Genomic DNA, 17,634 nt, shown 5'->3' with positions numbered 1-17,634 from the left:
ATCTGTGCGCTCTAAAAAGGAACACTCTGATGAGGATCAACAAGTTCAATAAGGCCCCATTCAGACAGTTGGAATTTAGTGTAGATCGCATACCAAAAAACTGTTGCAGGTTATCTTCCATTGTTTCCAATGGGAGGCCGCACTGCAGTTTATTTGGCCAGGGTTTTTAGCCTTGATTACGCCAAGAAAGGACATGATCTGTCTTGGTGTCTTGTCCAAATGAACATCACTGGATCCCGAGGTGAATGTCTACTAGCGGTTTAGCTCCATTCAAGGGGGCAAAACGACAAATGGGTCTGCAGCATTCACACTGAGAAACTGCGGCAGAAACCTCTACTGTTTATATTCAGAAAATTTTGGCAAAATCCTCTGTGTGAATGGGGCCCAACAGTTGTACCCGTTTTCAGGATTTGGAGTTTGTAACTCTATCATTTCCTGTGTGCACGGCTTAGAGTGAACAGTGGCATAAACTCATCTAAAACGCCACTTGTTAATATGCCTTAAAGGCTACTGAAACATGCTGAGGCTCCATAATCATGGCTAATTAATGTTTGGGTCAAAAAGCAAAGGCTCTTTGAAACTTTGGGCATGACCACATGGCAAGGTCGTGTGGTGCTTGTGATGTGGCCATTGTCAGTCTGTATTGGTAATGGCTGCCCGATATTGAAGGTGCTGCATGGCCATTAACAATACAGACCGACTAAAAAGTACAATCTCATTAGTTTAATTAGAACCCGCTGCGTCCCATACAGCCACACGGTACTGGAATGCAGAGTGCCACGCGACTGAGCGCTGTGGTTGTACCCAACAAAAACATGAGTTATGTAGGGGGGCATTTACGAACAGATATACGCCACTTTTGTGGCGTATATCTGCCGCAGATTCTGTCGCACGCCATGTTGTGGCAGCTTCTTCCCCACTCCAGGTCTAAAAAAAGTCCCGTCTCATCCATCATTTTCCACGCTTGGTTTAGGCGTAGAAAATGGTCTAAATGTAAGACAGCAAGAAAGCTGGTGTAGATTTAGAGGCGGCGGTGGATGCGCCGAAGGTATGAAGAGGCCTGCTCCTCTTCATAACTTCGGTGATCCACCACCAGCGCAGGCGCTTATTAAGACCGGTGTCTAAAACACCAGTCTCAATAAATGTGCCCCATAAGACAGTACTGATATAGTTACTGAGTAGGTCCATATTTCTGTGTGTTTCTGTCCCAGAGCAGAACTCATAAAGATGGCCTCTGTATATTTGTTTTGAACGTGACATAGGGACTGAAGATGGGGAAATGAAGGTTTAATCTGAAGGCATTTCCTTTGGTAAAGCTGGTCAGTTTTCCCTGTTTCACAGGCTTTCTCTATTCATTCAGACTTGGTCTTTCCATTGCAATACTGGCATTCCAACACTTCCTTTCCTGCATTAATTTGAGACTAAGCGTAAATACAGATCCTTCACTATAAATGAACCCATTTTAGTACAGACATGCCGCCAAAGTAAGACATACAGAACTCGCAGTATTCTCGATTGGAATATTCAGGAGTCAAATCATACTTGTGCTTTTTATCCTATGTATTTACTCTGAGATAGGAAGGAATTCATTTCTTTGTATCTAATGAAGCTAGCTAATGGAAATGCACGTACGGTCTATACACAGCTGAAGCAAATATATCTTGAAGAAAAGAAATATTAATAAAAATGTTCAAAGGGAACTTGTCACCATCAAAATACAGTACAATCTGCAGGCAGCATGTTATAGAGCAGGAGAAGCTGAGCAGATTGATATATAGTTTTATAGGGAAAGATGCACTAAAATGTATTATTTATTCATCTAAGTTCCTGCTCATTCTGAGCTTTGAGGTCCAGGAGGCGGTCCTATCAGTGATTGACAGCCTTCCCTCTGACTGTGTATACAGACATAGCTGTCAATCACTGATAGGACCGCCTCCTGGACTGCAAAGCCCAGAATGAGCAGGAATTTAGATGAATAAATAATACATTTTGGGCATCTTTCCCTATAAAACTATATATCAATCTGCTCAGCTCCTCCTGTTCTACAACATTTTGCCTGCAGATTAAATTACATTTTCATAATGTAAAATATTATAGTACGATCACACAGCACGGTCGTAATCCGGTCAGGTCAAGAACCACCCGGCCAATTAGTCCGCAGCTGCCTTCCATCTAACGCACTGTATAGTCGGTCTTCATTGTTAATGGCTGTATGGCAACTTCAATACAGCGCAGCCTTTAACAATGAAGGCTGACTATACAGTGCGGTCTTCATTACTTGAATGGCAGCTGCAGGCTAATTGGCTGTGCGGTTCTTGACTAGTGATGAGCGGCAGGTGCCATATTTGATCTCGACGAAATTCGCGAATATTCGATTGAATATTCATTTTATATTCGTCGAAATCGAATATTCGCCATTATTCTAGTTATCACGATTAATATGCGATTTAAATAATCACTTATTGCGATTTTTAACTTAAAGGCTACTCTCCTATTGAAATAGCAATGCGATAAATTCAAGTTATAATAATCGAATTTCGATTTCAACTTAGCACTGCTATATTCCATATTCGTTAATTCTATCCTAATATGGAATATAGCAGTGCTAAAGCTGAAATCGAAATTCGATCAATTCAAGTTATAATAATCAAATTACGATTTCAACTTGGACCTGGTTTACTATGGTTGGCTTGGTAGAATTAGCAAATATGGCGAATGTATTCGTCATATTCCACAAAACGAAGATAACGAAGTATTCTGCATCTTCGTTTTAGCTACCTATTCCTCAACTTCGCAAATTCTAGCAATGATACAGGAAAGTTTACTATAGAGACAGCTAAGTTTAATTCGCTATGTGAATATATTACTTTGCTTTTTTTAAAATAAATAGAATAATTATAATACCTGATAATTATTATAATTATTCTATTTATAAAAAAAAAAGCAAAGTAATATAATCGCATAGCGAATTAAACTTAGCTGTCTCTATAGTAAACTTTCCTATATGATTGCTAGAATTAGCGAAGTTGATGAATAGGTAGCTTCGTTTTGTGGAATATGACGAACACATTCGCCATATTCGCTAATTCTACCAAGCCAACCATAGTAAACCAGGTCCAAGTTGAAATTGCAATTCGATTATTATAACTTAAATTAATCGAATTGCGATTTCAGCTTTAGCACTGCTATATTCCATATTAGGATAGAATTAACGAATATGGAATATAGCAGTGCTAAGTTGAAATCGCAATTCGATTATTATAACTTAAAAAAATCGAATTGCGATTTCAACGTAATTCTCAAATCCGACAGTACATTCTAGTATATGGAGACGTTCCCATGGTGATGGGGATGCTCCATGAGCACGGAAGTCGGCAGAAGCGGCAACGGGCACTGACTGGAGCAGCCAGGAAGCCAGGAATCCTAAGGACAGGTAAGAACAACTTTAGGGAAGTGGGAAAGAAAAAAATATAACAATAAAAAAAAAAAAAAAAAAATATTCGAAATATCGAATTTATAGCACTATATTCAAAATATTCGCGAATTAGCGAAGTGCCGATATTCGCTAAAAAATTTGATATTCGAATATTCGCGCTCAACACTATTCTTGACAGCAACATGGCCGCAACCCGACTGGATCAAGACCGTGCTGTGTGGTCGTGCCCTTATTCTCAATTACATTTAATCATTCACTGCTGGGCCTTGACAGACCATAAAAACATGGGTCCCAGAGTCTCCTGTGTGAATGGGGTGATGATGTGCATGCATGACCACTTCTATGGTACTGAGGGACATAGCTGAGGGATGCACTTGGCAGACCCATGAAAGTGAATGCACTGCTCCATTCATACAGTGAACTTAAGGACCCGCATTCTCATGATGGAGAGATTCCTTTGGTCAGACCAATTTATCAATTGGTGATCAATGCTGTCAGCCAGACGTTAAAGGTGTGTAATGCATCTGGCACCTGGCCGCAATGATCCTGATCAGTGATAACTCTTATCCTGGTCATTTAACCCCTCAGACGCCATGGTCAATAGCAACCTCGGCATCTGAGTGGTTAGACAGAGAAAGGGTGCTTCCCTTTCCCTCTGATTGGAGCCCCTGTGACAAAATAGTGGGGCTCTAATCGGTTGCTATGACAGCCTAAGGCTTTGTCAATGCTCCCAGGCCTGTCATAGTGATCTGCCTATAGCTGTGGCATGACGTGTCTGGCAGCCTGTAAAAATTCCATAAACTGCAATAGTATTTGATTGCAGTCAGTCTATGGTGCAAGCATTCAGAAGATCGCAAATTCAAGTCCCCTAAGGGGACTGAAAATCACTGTAAAAAAAATAAAAACTTATTTAAAAAAGTCAAAAACATTAAAAATTAAAATCAATCCCCTTTCCCAATTTTACATATGCAATAAAAAATACATATAATACGTATTACCACATACAAAAATGTCCAAACGAAAAAAAAAGTGCATCGATCACCATCCTGCTGGATCTGTAACTACAGTGTACATCCATGAGCTGCCCGAAGTCCCCCTGGCCCCATTTACTATAATGAGGATCTGCATAGATCCGGCCACAGCACGGCAAATATGCAGAGAGGTGGCCGGACTAAAACCTTAGGATTCTGGCAGCTCACGGATGTACACTGTAGTTATGGATCTGGCAGGCTGTTCCCCCGGAACGAGTAACACCAGTGTGAAGCAGGCCTAACCCACAGAATAAGCTTGTCATATACTTTTTAGCGTATAGTGAACTTCATAAAAACAAAACCCCAAAGACCATAGTTGAAATGCTTTTTTTTTTATTTCACCCAACAAAGATTTTTTTTTCTCAAATTTCAATAGAAGATGTAGTGAATCAAATGGAGTCATTAAAAAATATAAATTGTCCAGCAAAATGAAAATTGTTAAATATGTGCTGGTCTACAGAATATGGCCTCATGCACACGACAGTGTTTTTTCACTGTCAGTGATTTGGCTTCAGTGGTCCGTGTCCGATTTTGCTTCAGTTGTGATTCCTTGTGTCTTCCTTTTTTTTTGTCTGACAGGGGAAAAAAAGGAAGGTTAATGAAAAGAGTAATTTTATTGCACCAAGGTCTTGTAGAAAAAAACGGACATGGACGCGGACACAGATGACATACCAGTTGTGCATCCGTTTTTTTTGACGGACCCATTGACTTGAATGGGTCCGTCCTCCGTTTTCCACTGACAAGAGTAGGACAGGTTATATTTTTTTGACGGACTGGAATCACGGATCACGGACGCGGAGAAAAAACAGAGGACTATCAGTTTTTTTTCACAGCTCCATAGAAATGAATGGGACTTCTAATAAACTGTGAAAAATGACGGAACTGACGCGGATGCACACGACAGTCATGTGCATGAGGCCTAAAACATTCTTTCTCCGATACCAATTGGCGCCTGCATTCTGGAAAAATGTTACTGCTGGTTCAATGAGGGCGTCACTGTTGCACCTCATTGCACCAAAAACCAAGGTACTTATTGCTGCATGAGTGGCAGAGCCAGGCAGTGGTGATGTAATCTTCCCTGGACCTGTACTCTTGCATCTGCAGGTTCGCCTCTGGGATTGCTTGTGTGCCGATCCCGAGGCAAAACTGCAGTTGCAAGAATACAGGGTCAGGCGAGATTACATCACCACTGCCTGGCCCCGCCACCCAAAGCTGGGGGGAGAAATAGGCTGCAATATTGACCCTAGCCTTTGGTGCAACAAGGTGCAATGGTGACATTGAAAAACAAAAATTTTATATGAGAACCAACTAGGAACGGGGGAAGGTTATTTTACTCAGCAGATCAGTGCACATCTAACAATTCAATTGGATTGATATGCAGGTACGTGGTGACCTATTCCCTTTATGGGGCTAAAGGAAAATCCCTTTGAAAGGTTTGCACTCCATTGCAACCAGTTTTGTTTCTTGATCCAATGAATCTACAATTCAGGCTACTTTCACACTGGCGTTTTGGCTTTCCGTTTGTGAGATCCGTTCAGGGCTCTCACAATCGGTTCAAAACGGATCAGTTTTATCCCTAATGCATCTTGAATGGAAAAGGATCCGCTTAGAATGCATCAGTTTGCCTCCGTTCCATCTCCATTCCGCTTGCAGCATTTTGATGCCCGTCTGACGAAATTGAGCCAAACGGATCCGTTCTGACACGCAATGTAAGTCAATGGGGACGGATCCGTTTTCTATGACACAATCTGGCACAATAGAAAACGGATCCGTCCTCCATTGACTTTCAATGGTGTTCAAGACAGATCCGTCTTGGCCATGTTAAAGATAATACAAACGGATCCGTTCAGAACGGATGCAGACGGTTGTATTATCTGAACTGATCCGTTTGTGCAGATCCATGACGGATCCGCACCAAAGGCGAGTGTGAAAGTCGCCTAAAAGACAAGCAACTTTGCAAAGGTTTGATTAAAAAACCTCATACCGTTTGGTATCTGCAGAACTATGTTCTTTATGATCCTGTATTACGATCCTGCAATCATTTGCCCACTTCATCTTTCCTCTCATTTTGCTTACTTACAGACTACAAAGGATTCGTTTGTAATGTGCGGCCATGGAAACCAAGTATAGCTGGAGGACTTAAAGTGGCCCTTGGAAAAAAATAAAAAGTAAAAGTGGCCCTATGTTGTTGGTGGTTCCAAAGTGGCAGGAAGTAGGGTCAATACAATTAGGTAACATTGCTGGTCCGGGGGCCAATGCTAACTTGCGATGATGATAAGTGAGACCTTTTCAGTAGGCAGATCTAATTCACAAGTGAGCGAGGCATTGCACTGGTAGACATCTGCATCATAAAATAAAATGCCATGGATTAAAAATCTACACCACAAGTCAAATCCAAAGCATTTGCGTTAGCAGGAAGATAGATGAGATTGTTTTTTTTTTAAATCTCCTTCACACTGCAGAACATTTAGGGCTGTTTCACACGAGCGGATGCCTGTGCGTGACATCCGCTCCGTGAAAGAGTGCCAAGACCCGATGCAGACTGCAGAGGCACGGAGCATTAACATGACTGATAATGCTCCGTGCCTCTCTGTGAGATAAAGTTGTCACTGTGATTTCGTAGTAAAGAGGTCACAGAGAGGCACGGAGCATCATCAGTCATGTTACTGCTCCGTGCCTCTGCAGTCTGCATCGGGTCTTGGCACTCTTTCACGGAGCGGATGTCACGCACGGCATCCGCTCGTGTGAAACAGCCCTTACTCAGTCAAATCTGCAGATAACTTGACATTAGGCGCAGATTTTAAATGACATTGTCATGCTTTGAATTTCCATCACGGATGTTACCCTGTGCAATGCAAGGAGGGCAATCGGTGGCAAGTCCACTCAAAAAGCCAAAGGGCGCTGAGCAAGATTCGCTGCTGCAGCTTTCAGCCAGGTACTCTGTGGGTTTTTCCCCTGGCAAAAATCTGCAGCAGAACTGCCAAGTGTGGCCATACCCTTCCTCTTCCAACAGATGGTACCAGGGACGGATTGGCCATAGACCTTACAGGAAAAATTTCCCGGCGGGCCAATGCCCAGGGGGCCGCCCATGCCCTCCGCGCTGCCTCTAGCCCAAGACATCATGAATTCTCAGTGATAATTAACCTTGTGAGTATGAGATACTCATGTACCTGGCCAGCAACTGCACATGTCCTCCTGAATTCAACTGCCGTGGCCCACATCTCACCTCCTAAGCCCCCTGCCCCAAATCTTAATTAGAGAGGAGGAAGAGGACAGAAAATGGCAGCTATTGATGGCCACCACAGAGGGACAACGTTTAGGGCAATATACCGTGCTGCACTGTGGTATATGGTTCTGCTGAGACTGTATTTTGAGTTATGGTATTGCTGACCACACCTACTTGTGTTGCCACCTACAACATGGGACCACTTTTATTCTTTTTATGCAGGGCCACTTTAAGTACCCAGTCTGCCCCTGGATGGTACCAAGACGCTGGCAAGTGGGCAGTGGAAACCTGTGTCACGCAGGCAGTATGGCAATATCAAAGATGATGACAGCAAACAGCAGGTCTGAGTGAGGTCAGGTCAGTGACAGTGTGGACAGTGTGGAATTGACTCACTTCCCTGACCATACTCCAGTCCACCACACCACATACAATATATATATATATATATTATACAGCATGTACCACCACACCAGGCCATGAGGTTAAACAAAAAACACAGAAGACAAGCGTGGTGTTCGGCCTTATTAACTCCACCACCGCACTGCCACGAACTGCCACAGACTGAACGTTCTGACTTTTGCTAGCGCCAGAACCCTGTGATCCATCATGTCTTGATGTTGGTGGCATCAGGTCTTTATATACCCAGCTGGTGGCTCTAGAAGGTCTATAACAGTGTTAAAGGGAACCTGTCACCGGGTGTCCTGTGCCCGTGCTGTGGATGGGTTGCTAGATGGCCGCTAGCACATCCACAATACCCAGTCCCCATAGCTCTGTGTGCTTTTATTGTGTAAAAAAAACCGATTTGATACATATGCAAATTAACCTGAGATGAGTCCTGTCCCTGACTCATCTCACGTACACGACTCATCTCAGGTAAATTTGCATATGTATAAAATCAGTTTTTTTTTACACAATAAAAGCACACTGAGCTATGGGGACTGGATATTGCGGATGTGCTAGCGGTGATCTAGCAACCCATGCCCTCAGCCCTATACCCAAAATCGCGGTGACAGGTTCCCTATAAGCCTCCTGCACACGAACGTGTGTGCCCCGTGGCACGAACACCGACCGCGGGGCAGCTGCATTGGATCGCAGACCCATTCACTTTAATGGGTCAGCGATCCGTCTGTTCTGCAAAAAGATCGAACATGTTCTATCTTTTTGCCGAATGGAAGTACGGGACGAAACCCCGTGGAAGCACTCTGTAGTGCCTCTGTAGGGTTCCGTTCCGTGCTTCCGTTCCACACCATTCCGCATCTCTGGATTTGCAGACCCAATGAATTGAATGGGTCTGCATCCGTGACGTGGAATGCCCACGGAACGGCTCTCGTGTATTGCGGATCCGCATATGCTGTCCACAGCACGGGCACAGGACACCTACGGTCGTGTACAATAGGCCTTAATAGCAGGAGATAACTGAGGAGGGCCCCACTGGTGACCGTTATGCATTGGTCCCTGTTAGATTTTGCAGTCTGTTTCCAATTATATTGGGTCTATTGCCGTTATAAGCCTTCATGTAGATGAAGAATGACATGCAGGCACATCATTGCTGGAGTCATAGGCTTACTGAAATTAGGGGAAAGTACTGTCTGTAAAAAGTGGAAATAATAGTTGAGAAGACCTTTTGTCCAATCTATTATTTAGCACAGTTGTTTAACATGTATATTGCCATTGGATATAACGTATGCAACACACAGACTTGTGGATGAAATATAAAGATCCTATACAGTTATCCTTCAAAACTGCTCCATGCTCAGGAGATATATCCCGCTACTAATATTACCAGCTGTAGCTACCGATTTCAGTTAATACCTAATTTTAGAAAAGAAAGTTGAATAAAGGCCAGTAATAATCTACAGGATAGTTGTTTGGGATCTAACTCATCATCCAGTCTTTTCAAGACATCCAACATCATCGTATTATAATAAAAAAATAGGCCAGTTGTAGTCTTCATGGGACATATTTTCCCCCCTTAAATATACACATTGAGTAGGCAGCTCCATAGTTGCATTATCTTTATATCTTAGGCTTCTTTCACACTTGTACTGCTAAATCCGGTATTGAGATCCTCTGCCGGAATTAAATTGATCCGTTTTGATTTTGCACATCAGGATGCATCCTTTCCATTAGGATGCGGTTGTGTGAAATCAAAACGGAAAAAAACTAATCCGTCACTAAATACATTGAAAGTTAATGGATGATGGATCCATCTTTTAGGCTCCTAAAAAACGGATCAGTCACCACGACTTATTGTTTTCAGGTACAAATCCGTTTTTCCCATTTTTAGGACTGGACACAATTCCGCAGCTTGCAGCAGTTTTGTGTCTGGTCACAAAACAGAATGCTGATGGAACGAAAGACAACATTTTTTTCCGATATTGAGATTGGCGGATTTTAATACGGGAAAACAACAACGCAGGTGTGAAAGTAGCCGTATTTTCATAGGACACTGTACAGGCCTACTCTGAACATTCAGTACAAAAACTAATCTTAGTTCACCATAAGGAGGAGCAGAATTACCTAAAAATGTAGGTTTATAGACGACCAGTAGGCTTTGATCATCTTTCTCTTGAACAGGAGAGGGAAGCAAGAATGGAAAGAAGGAAAGGAGGGAAACTAGGGAGCAAGGAAATATTCCCTAGGTATGTTAGATGGTTGGTTTGCACATATACCATGATTTTGAGCCAAACATGATGCCTTCTTTTAATTAGTTTTGGAGCATTTGAACATCTTAGACCCACCCCATTCTTTAGAAGGCTTTGCTTACATTTCATTATTACGACATTTGGGGCATGCATGAGGAAAGTTCACAGCGCACACACCAAATGTATCCATAGACCCCATGCACCAACAAAGTATTTTTTTGTTATTAGCTGGGCCACTATGGCTTTAATACTCTTGGAAAAAAAGGCCTTGGAAAATGAAAAGGAATCACTAGGGCAGAGTAGAGGCTCCAGGGGGTCTTCTTCTGTCATTACTCTTCTATGTTTCTACAGTACATTGTGAAGCTCCAGGTTGCACACTAGCTCAGCTTTCCTCAGAACTCCCATCAATGATTTAGGTTGCTGACCCCTGGTCTACATGTGTCAGTCTAGAGGCATTTTTTGTTTTTTGGTGGCAATTTTTTGCAGTTTGTATTGAACTTCTGCCGTACAGTTACTCAATATACAAAGAACATGATTCAGCTGACCAAGTATTGCTGCTACCCAAGACCTCAGCCCAGTTTGCCTTTAAGGTTAATGAAACATTGGTAGCTTATTCAAAGTGACGCAGCCTAGATTCATGTATTACTGACTATCCAGCACATTAGATGTTAGATTAAATTACAGCATACAATGTCAATCAGCTGCTTCTACGGCCACCAGGATATTGTCATGCATTAAACGAGGCATGGACTCGCAGGGCAGGGATGTAATACTACCACGTTACAAAGTGTTGGTGCGGCCTCATCTGGAATATGCAGTTCAGTTCTGGGCACCAGTCCATAGAAAGGATGCCCTAGAGCTGGAGAAAGTACAAAGGAGAGCAACTAAACTGATAAGGGGCATGGAGGGTCTTAGTTATGAAGAAAGATTAAGACTTAAATGTATTTAGTCTTGAGAAGAGACTTCTAAGGGGGGACATGATTAACCTATACAAACATATAAATAGACAAAAAATATGGTGAAAAACTGTTCCATGTAAAAATGCCCTCAAAAGACAAGGGGGGGCACTGCCTTGGACTGGAGAAGAAAAAGTTCAGTCTCCGGAAGCGTCAAAACTTCTGTTCTGTAAGAACTGTGAATCTGTGGAATAGACTTCCTCAGGACGTGGTCACAGCAGGAACAGTGGACAGTTTTAAAAAGGTTTTAGATTAATTTAATTAATGCTTATGAAAATGTGTAGATATCTGGACCTCACTTCCTTCTGTGATTCGAGTTCCCACCTATCCCTTGGTTGAACTTGATTTACTTATGTCTTTTTCTACTGTATTAAAGGGGCTTTGCCCTCTCAGACAAGGCGGGCATATCGCTAGGACATGCCCCCATTGTCTGATAGGTGCAGGTCCCACCTCTGGAACCCGCACCTATAATGATAACGGAGGGGGGAAATGAACGGAGGGCACACTGCGCATGCGCAGCCACCCTCCTTTCATTTCTATGGGGCCGACGAAAATAGCCGAGCGCTGGCTCGGCTATTTCCGTCTGCCCTACAGAAATAAATGGGAGCAGGGGTCGTGTATGCGCGGTGCGCTCCCATTCACTTCTATGGGCACAGAGGGGATCAGCGCTTGGTGGTGGACGGATTTCCAGGGGGCCTCCAGCCACAGCTCTCCCCGCTCTGTTCTCGTTGTAGGTGTTGGTCCCAGAGGTGGGACTCACACCTATCAGACAATGGGGGCATATCCTAGCGATATGCCCCCATTGTCTGAGATGGGAATACCCCTTTAACTATGTAATTATGTAAAAGTGAATGACATTTTATGAGATACATGTACTTTGGTGCCTTAAGGGCGTTGATAGTAGGTGACTGGAGGATAACCCTGTCTTATAAGGAGACATGCAGAAAAAGAAATGAAATAACTGAACCAGTAGCATTTAAATTGACGTGTATGTGACATGGATTCATCATCAAGTAAATGCATTCATAGGATGGAAAAAAACGTCTTTGGTTAGTACTGTAAGCCCATTGAGAGCGACTGAGAAGGAGTCATACACTGGCCCGGTACACAGACAGGCTGTTCTGTCTCACAAGCAGTCAGTGATTACTCAAAAGTAAACTTGTAAGGTTTCCGTTGCTCCAATGAACCCGTTCCCTCCCCCTTATAACGGTCACATTTCTGCCTGTGATTTTCTCTGTCCTTGTCTCTCTTTCCCCCCTTTCTGAACAAGCTTTACTTTTCTTGGCTTCTATGGGCCCTCAGTAGAGTGCTGGCACTCTATGTGGTCCTCGAGGCTAGATGAACACGGCTTTTGTTACTGGTGAGAAGCTGGACACTGGAGACACAGAGGCTGGTTTGTTTCTTAGGGAGGAGGACGGGGGAGGAGAACTAGGGAGGGAGCCTGGCGTCATCTTGTGGTAACAAAAAAAAATTCTTTACATAGGAAAACGTAATAGAAACAAAAAGTGGGAAGCGCAAGGTTTAAATGAAGCTTGTTTAATGCTCAGGGATTGTGTGCTGGGTATAGAGAATGAGAGTAGTAGTGATCAGTATGAGCTGAACGCGTACATAGGGCGGCAGCTAAAAAATAGTCACAGTGTAGAAAGTAATAGCCTGGTTTGTATTGTACGTTTTTTGCGTTGCAATCCCGTACTTGTCACACCTTGACCTAGAATGACAAGTCCATCTTTCTGTCTGTATATCTGCTGTAGGACATGGTCTACCACAATCCTGCAACTGCAGCGTCTGGAGGGGAGATCAAGCCATTGCTTAATAAATATGACACGCGTTTCATAGCTATGTTGTTCTCTACTGCACATAGGTTGAATCTTAAATGTCATTGATCCTTACGGTGCAGTTGTCATTGACAGGATGAAATTTAAATACGTACAGCGCGTTTATATTTCGTAGGTCAATGTAGACAGGTGAGCATTGCATGTTCATTTTGCACAGTAGTACACTGCGCCCCTTTGACGACAACTTGATGACAATTTAAAGGGGTTATGCCGTGAGTGATGTACGAAAATGAAATCAGACATCATATAGCGCATGACGATATCTTTCTAACAAAGCTAGAACCAGCCCTGTACCTCACATGGGTCCAGAGATCTGCACATTCACTGCTCCGATTGCTCCGCTATTGTCAGCCTGGCAGCTCAGGGGGTGTGTCCTTTCTGATGCAACTCTCTCCCTGTTACTGCCACAGCTTCTAGCAGAACATATGGCTGGTGGCAGTTGAAGATTTAAACTGAGAACGTTCGACCAACTCAGTGAGGCGGACAAGAAATAAGGAAAAGAACAAACAGCAGGTGGCGCTGTCCAGATACATTTTATTGAATAACTCACTGGCTATACACCATTTTTTATTACGTGCTGTTACAAAAGTATTCAGATCCAGGTGCTGGTTTGAAAAATGTAGATATGTTTTGTGACACAACCCCTTTAACTTGTCACTTTCAGTCATCTATCATCCTTGTCTCAGATCATCATTAAAAACAATCTCAGGTTGCGTTTTTATACATAGTGAAAAAGTGTGTGATATTTTAGGGACAGGACAATAATATTTCTCATACCCTGCAATTTTTTACAAGACTCGGTATACACTGCAGTGTGTGCCTTTCAGTATCCTGTAGGGGGAGCACATGAGCACTGTAAAGCAGCAGTCCAGAATTACTAGAACTGGAGGCAATTGAAGATAAAGTCTTACTGGATAGTAACATACTTTTATATCTCATATCTATCTATCTCATATCTATCTCCTATCTATCTCATATCTATCTATCTATCTATCTATCTATCTATCTATCGCATATATCTATCTATCTATTGCATATCTATCTATAGCATATCTGTCATCTATCTATCTATTTATCTTTTGCATATCTATCTATTGCATATCTATCTATCTATCTATCTATCTATCTATCTATCTATCTATCTATCTATCTATTATCTATCTATCTATCTATCTATCTATCTATCTAATATCTATTGCATATATCTATCTATCTATCTAATATCTATATATCTAATATCTATCGCATATCTATCTATCTATCTATCTATCTATTATCTATCTATCTAATATCTATCGCATATATCTATCTATCTATTATCTCATATCTATCTAATTATCTATCTATCTATCTATCTATCTAGCTATCTATCTTTCTATCTATCCAATATTGAACACTATCTCCTATGTCTTCCCTAGGGCTTCCTGGTCATGATAGAAGCTGTAATAACTGAATAAATCTACCATGCCAGTGTGTCTTCCTTGGTGGCAGTGCCATATGCCCCTCCATACACAGCCCTCACCTGTCTTCCTTCACTAACCTGATGACTAACTCCTCAATACTTATTTTCTTTTTTCCTCTTCTATTTCCATATCATCTTAAAATAACCCAACTCCCTGATTTTCCATATGAAATGCCCACTTTGAATAGTCACTGCTGAACTTATTCAGCCTCAGCTGGAAGGCTGGCAATACAGGAAACCTTAATATAGCGGTTTAACGGAAGAAAATGGAAAGTCTGACAGGCAGGCCAGTCATAAGTGTGTTAGCAGCTTTCCTGTGCATACCCTCTCCTCCCTCCACCCTGAATGGAGATTTATGTCCAGACAAGCCAATAGTCAAGTATTTGCCTTTCCTCCATAAACCCCTGGTAAAGTGATGCAGGGTGTCCTGACGCGTCTCTCTCAGATAATGGCTTGTAGTCCATGCACAGGATATTTGGATATATATTATGCATATTTTACATCTATTCTTCAATAATGTTGACCCTTCCTAATGTATTTTATATATGTAAAAGTACCATAAAGACATAGCTGAGCCCAAATTGTCAGCAGTGTAGTGGTATTGTGTTTATTACTGGTCACCTATCATCATGAATTACCTGTGATAACACATAGGACTGCAAGCAACCTACTCTACCATCTCATCTTAGAGATGTGTCATCCGCTCCAAAGTGCCCAATGATAGCTTCAGCTCTGCTACATCTGCATTTATTACTTTTTGACAGACTATCACATCCAAGGTAAACGTCAGAGTCACTTAGAAGAACCTTTAGAATTGGTCTTCCTGGATGTATCATTATGGAATACACTGCTTTATGCCTTTCTAATATTAATATCTCTGTGACTATATTAAGCACATATACAGTGAACCTGAAAACCTGAGGCTACAACAGACGAACCAAAGGATATTCGAGGTTGTCATTAATGAAGGAGCCAGCAGAGGGATATGTACTGAGTACACTAGGCACATCGTAGCATACAGAAGGTAGAGCACAGCATGCATTACACAATGAGGCGCCATCTGTAAATTCACTTATGATATATGGATGTAGCAGAGCCACATGTGTCATTTTACACTTTTGCACTGTATCATTCGGGTATTTCAATACATATTTCATTCAACATAATGCTGTCAGTTTACCTGAAGTCCTATGTAAAGTCGCATGTAAAGTGAGGGCGTCGCAATGAAACGCGGTCACCTGTAAATCGCAGTGATCTGCAATGTTTCTCTATGGGAAGTCTATGGATTTGTGATTATGGGCGCAAGGTCATTTGTGATTTTATTCCTCATGGTCAATCTTGTGCCAAATGACATTCTCACTTCTGTTATTACATCTGTAATGTCATTCATTTATATCAATGAGGATAGATAAATAAATAGATTGACAGATATATATAAGATAGATAGATAGATAGATAGATAGATATGAAATACATGATAGATATGAGATAGATAGATAGATAATAGATAAATAGATAGATAGATATTTACATACACACATATTATACACATATTCTCATTATACCATGGAGTTCATACAAAATAAAGCTGGTGTTACCTTAGAAGTTCAGTGCAGTACTTGAATACCTATGTCCCATACACCTGGCAGAAAACTTAGTTTTGTTGAGTTTTGGATGTCTTCTTCTGCAGCCTCCAGATGGTTCCCAGCCTTCCACCTTTAGAATGTGAAATCCCCCTTATGGTATGTACTAAGTCAGGTCCTTTGCAGGCAGCAGCAGGAGAAGCAGCAAGGCTGGACTGTATTGTAGGTGAGTGTGAAGGAAAGAATTTTTTTTCCCAATCAGACCAAGTTTAGCAGTCACTGACTTCTAGACTCCTCCTGTCAACTTTTTTTTTTCTCCCCCCCCAGATAACTCCTGGGATTGCCTGCTGGTTACTAAGTCTGCTGGACCCTCCTGCAAAGGTAGGCAGAAGTCCAGGGACTGCAGATTGGGAGCAAAGGGGTTTCAAAAAGGAGTAGGAGTGTTTTAGACCAGTGGGACAAGCTCCTGCCCCCTGGGGTGTCCCATCTTTGGGAAGGATATATTTATATATAAAAGTGAACGCAGCCTTCAGTGAAGGAAGCTGAACTATATACTTCTTATGCATACATATGTAGCAGTGTTGAAATTGTTCGCCAAGCCCAGGACAGTGCATACTGATGACTCTCTAAGTTATGATCGCTTACTATGATTATGTTTAGCCCTGTACTATTTTATCACAAATCACAAACAGTGTCGGACTGGGGTACCTAGAGCCCACCAGTAAAATTTATTTGGGGGGCCCACCGTACGGATACATTAAAATATAATAAATATTCTAACAAGTTTTTTATATGAACATAGGCTGGTTAAGGTGCGGTACATTGAATATATATATATGTAGTGCAGGAAAATCTAATGTGTCATGTGCCACTTGTGCAGGGGGTGGGAGACTAGGGGCCCACCTTGCTCAGAGGCCCACCGGGGGATTCCCCTGTAACCCTGTGGGCCAGTCCGACCCTGATCACAAACTCTATTTTGGTACCTCTTTGCTATATCTGTATAACTAAAATACAATAATCTACCTGTTGTGGAACTTCATGTTCTAGAATGCTCAGATTGATACAGCACTACAAAATGTAATATAGGTCATCAATACCAGATTGTGGGGGGCTAGCTCTTGGCATCCCCATGTGCTTGCAGAAGTTGTACAGCTTTCTCCCATACAAGTAAATGACAGAGAGGTGCAGTACCCAGGTATGGCCATTATATAGTGTACGAAGGTGTGCCTGGTTCTGGTCTGCTGTATGCTCAGACCCCTGCCGATCTGATATTAAAAGGGGATTTCTGAGATTTTCTAACTGATGACCTATCCTTGCTGTTTGAGAAGGCACTGGCGTTCACAATAGTGCCGCAGCCTTCTCTCAGTTCGCCTTATATTGAACAGCAGCTGTGCTTGTACGGCAGCTCAGCCCCATTCACTTCAATGCTCCTAGGCCAGGTGAACGATGAACGTGTTGTC

General features: G+C 42.2%; 1 protein-coding gene across 2 annotated transcripts in view; it reads right to left on the bottom strand.

Moving 5' to 3' along the window:
- ACAN (aggrecan) overlaps positions 1-16,389 on the bottom strand; it is a 102,634-nt gene extending 86,245 nt beyond the window's left edge. For both annotated transcript variants that reach the window (XM_044279467.1, XM_044279468.1), the window contains exon 1: positions 16,190-16,389. The gene's annotated coding sequence lies outside the window, so the exon portion shown is untranslated. The remainder of the gene's footprint in view (positions 1-16,189) is intronic.
- Positions 16,390-17,634: the final 1,245 nt, after the last annotated feature.

The sequence above is a fragment of the Bufo gargarizans genome, chromosome 2, assembly GCF_014858855.1.
Source record: "Bufo gargarizans isolate SCDJY-AF-19 chromosome 2, ASM1485885v1, whole genome shotgun sequence".
Taxonomy (NCBI): Eukaryota; Metazoa; Chordata; class Amphibia; order Anura; family Bufonidae; genus Bufo; species Bufo gargarizans.
The sequence above is the reverse complement of the archived record's forward strand: the minus strand, read 5'-3'. Positions and strand labels throughout refer to the sequence as shown.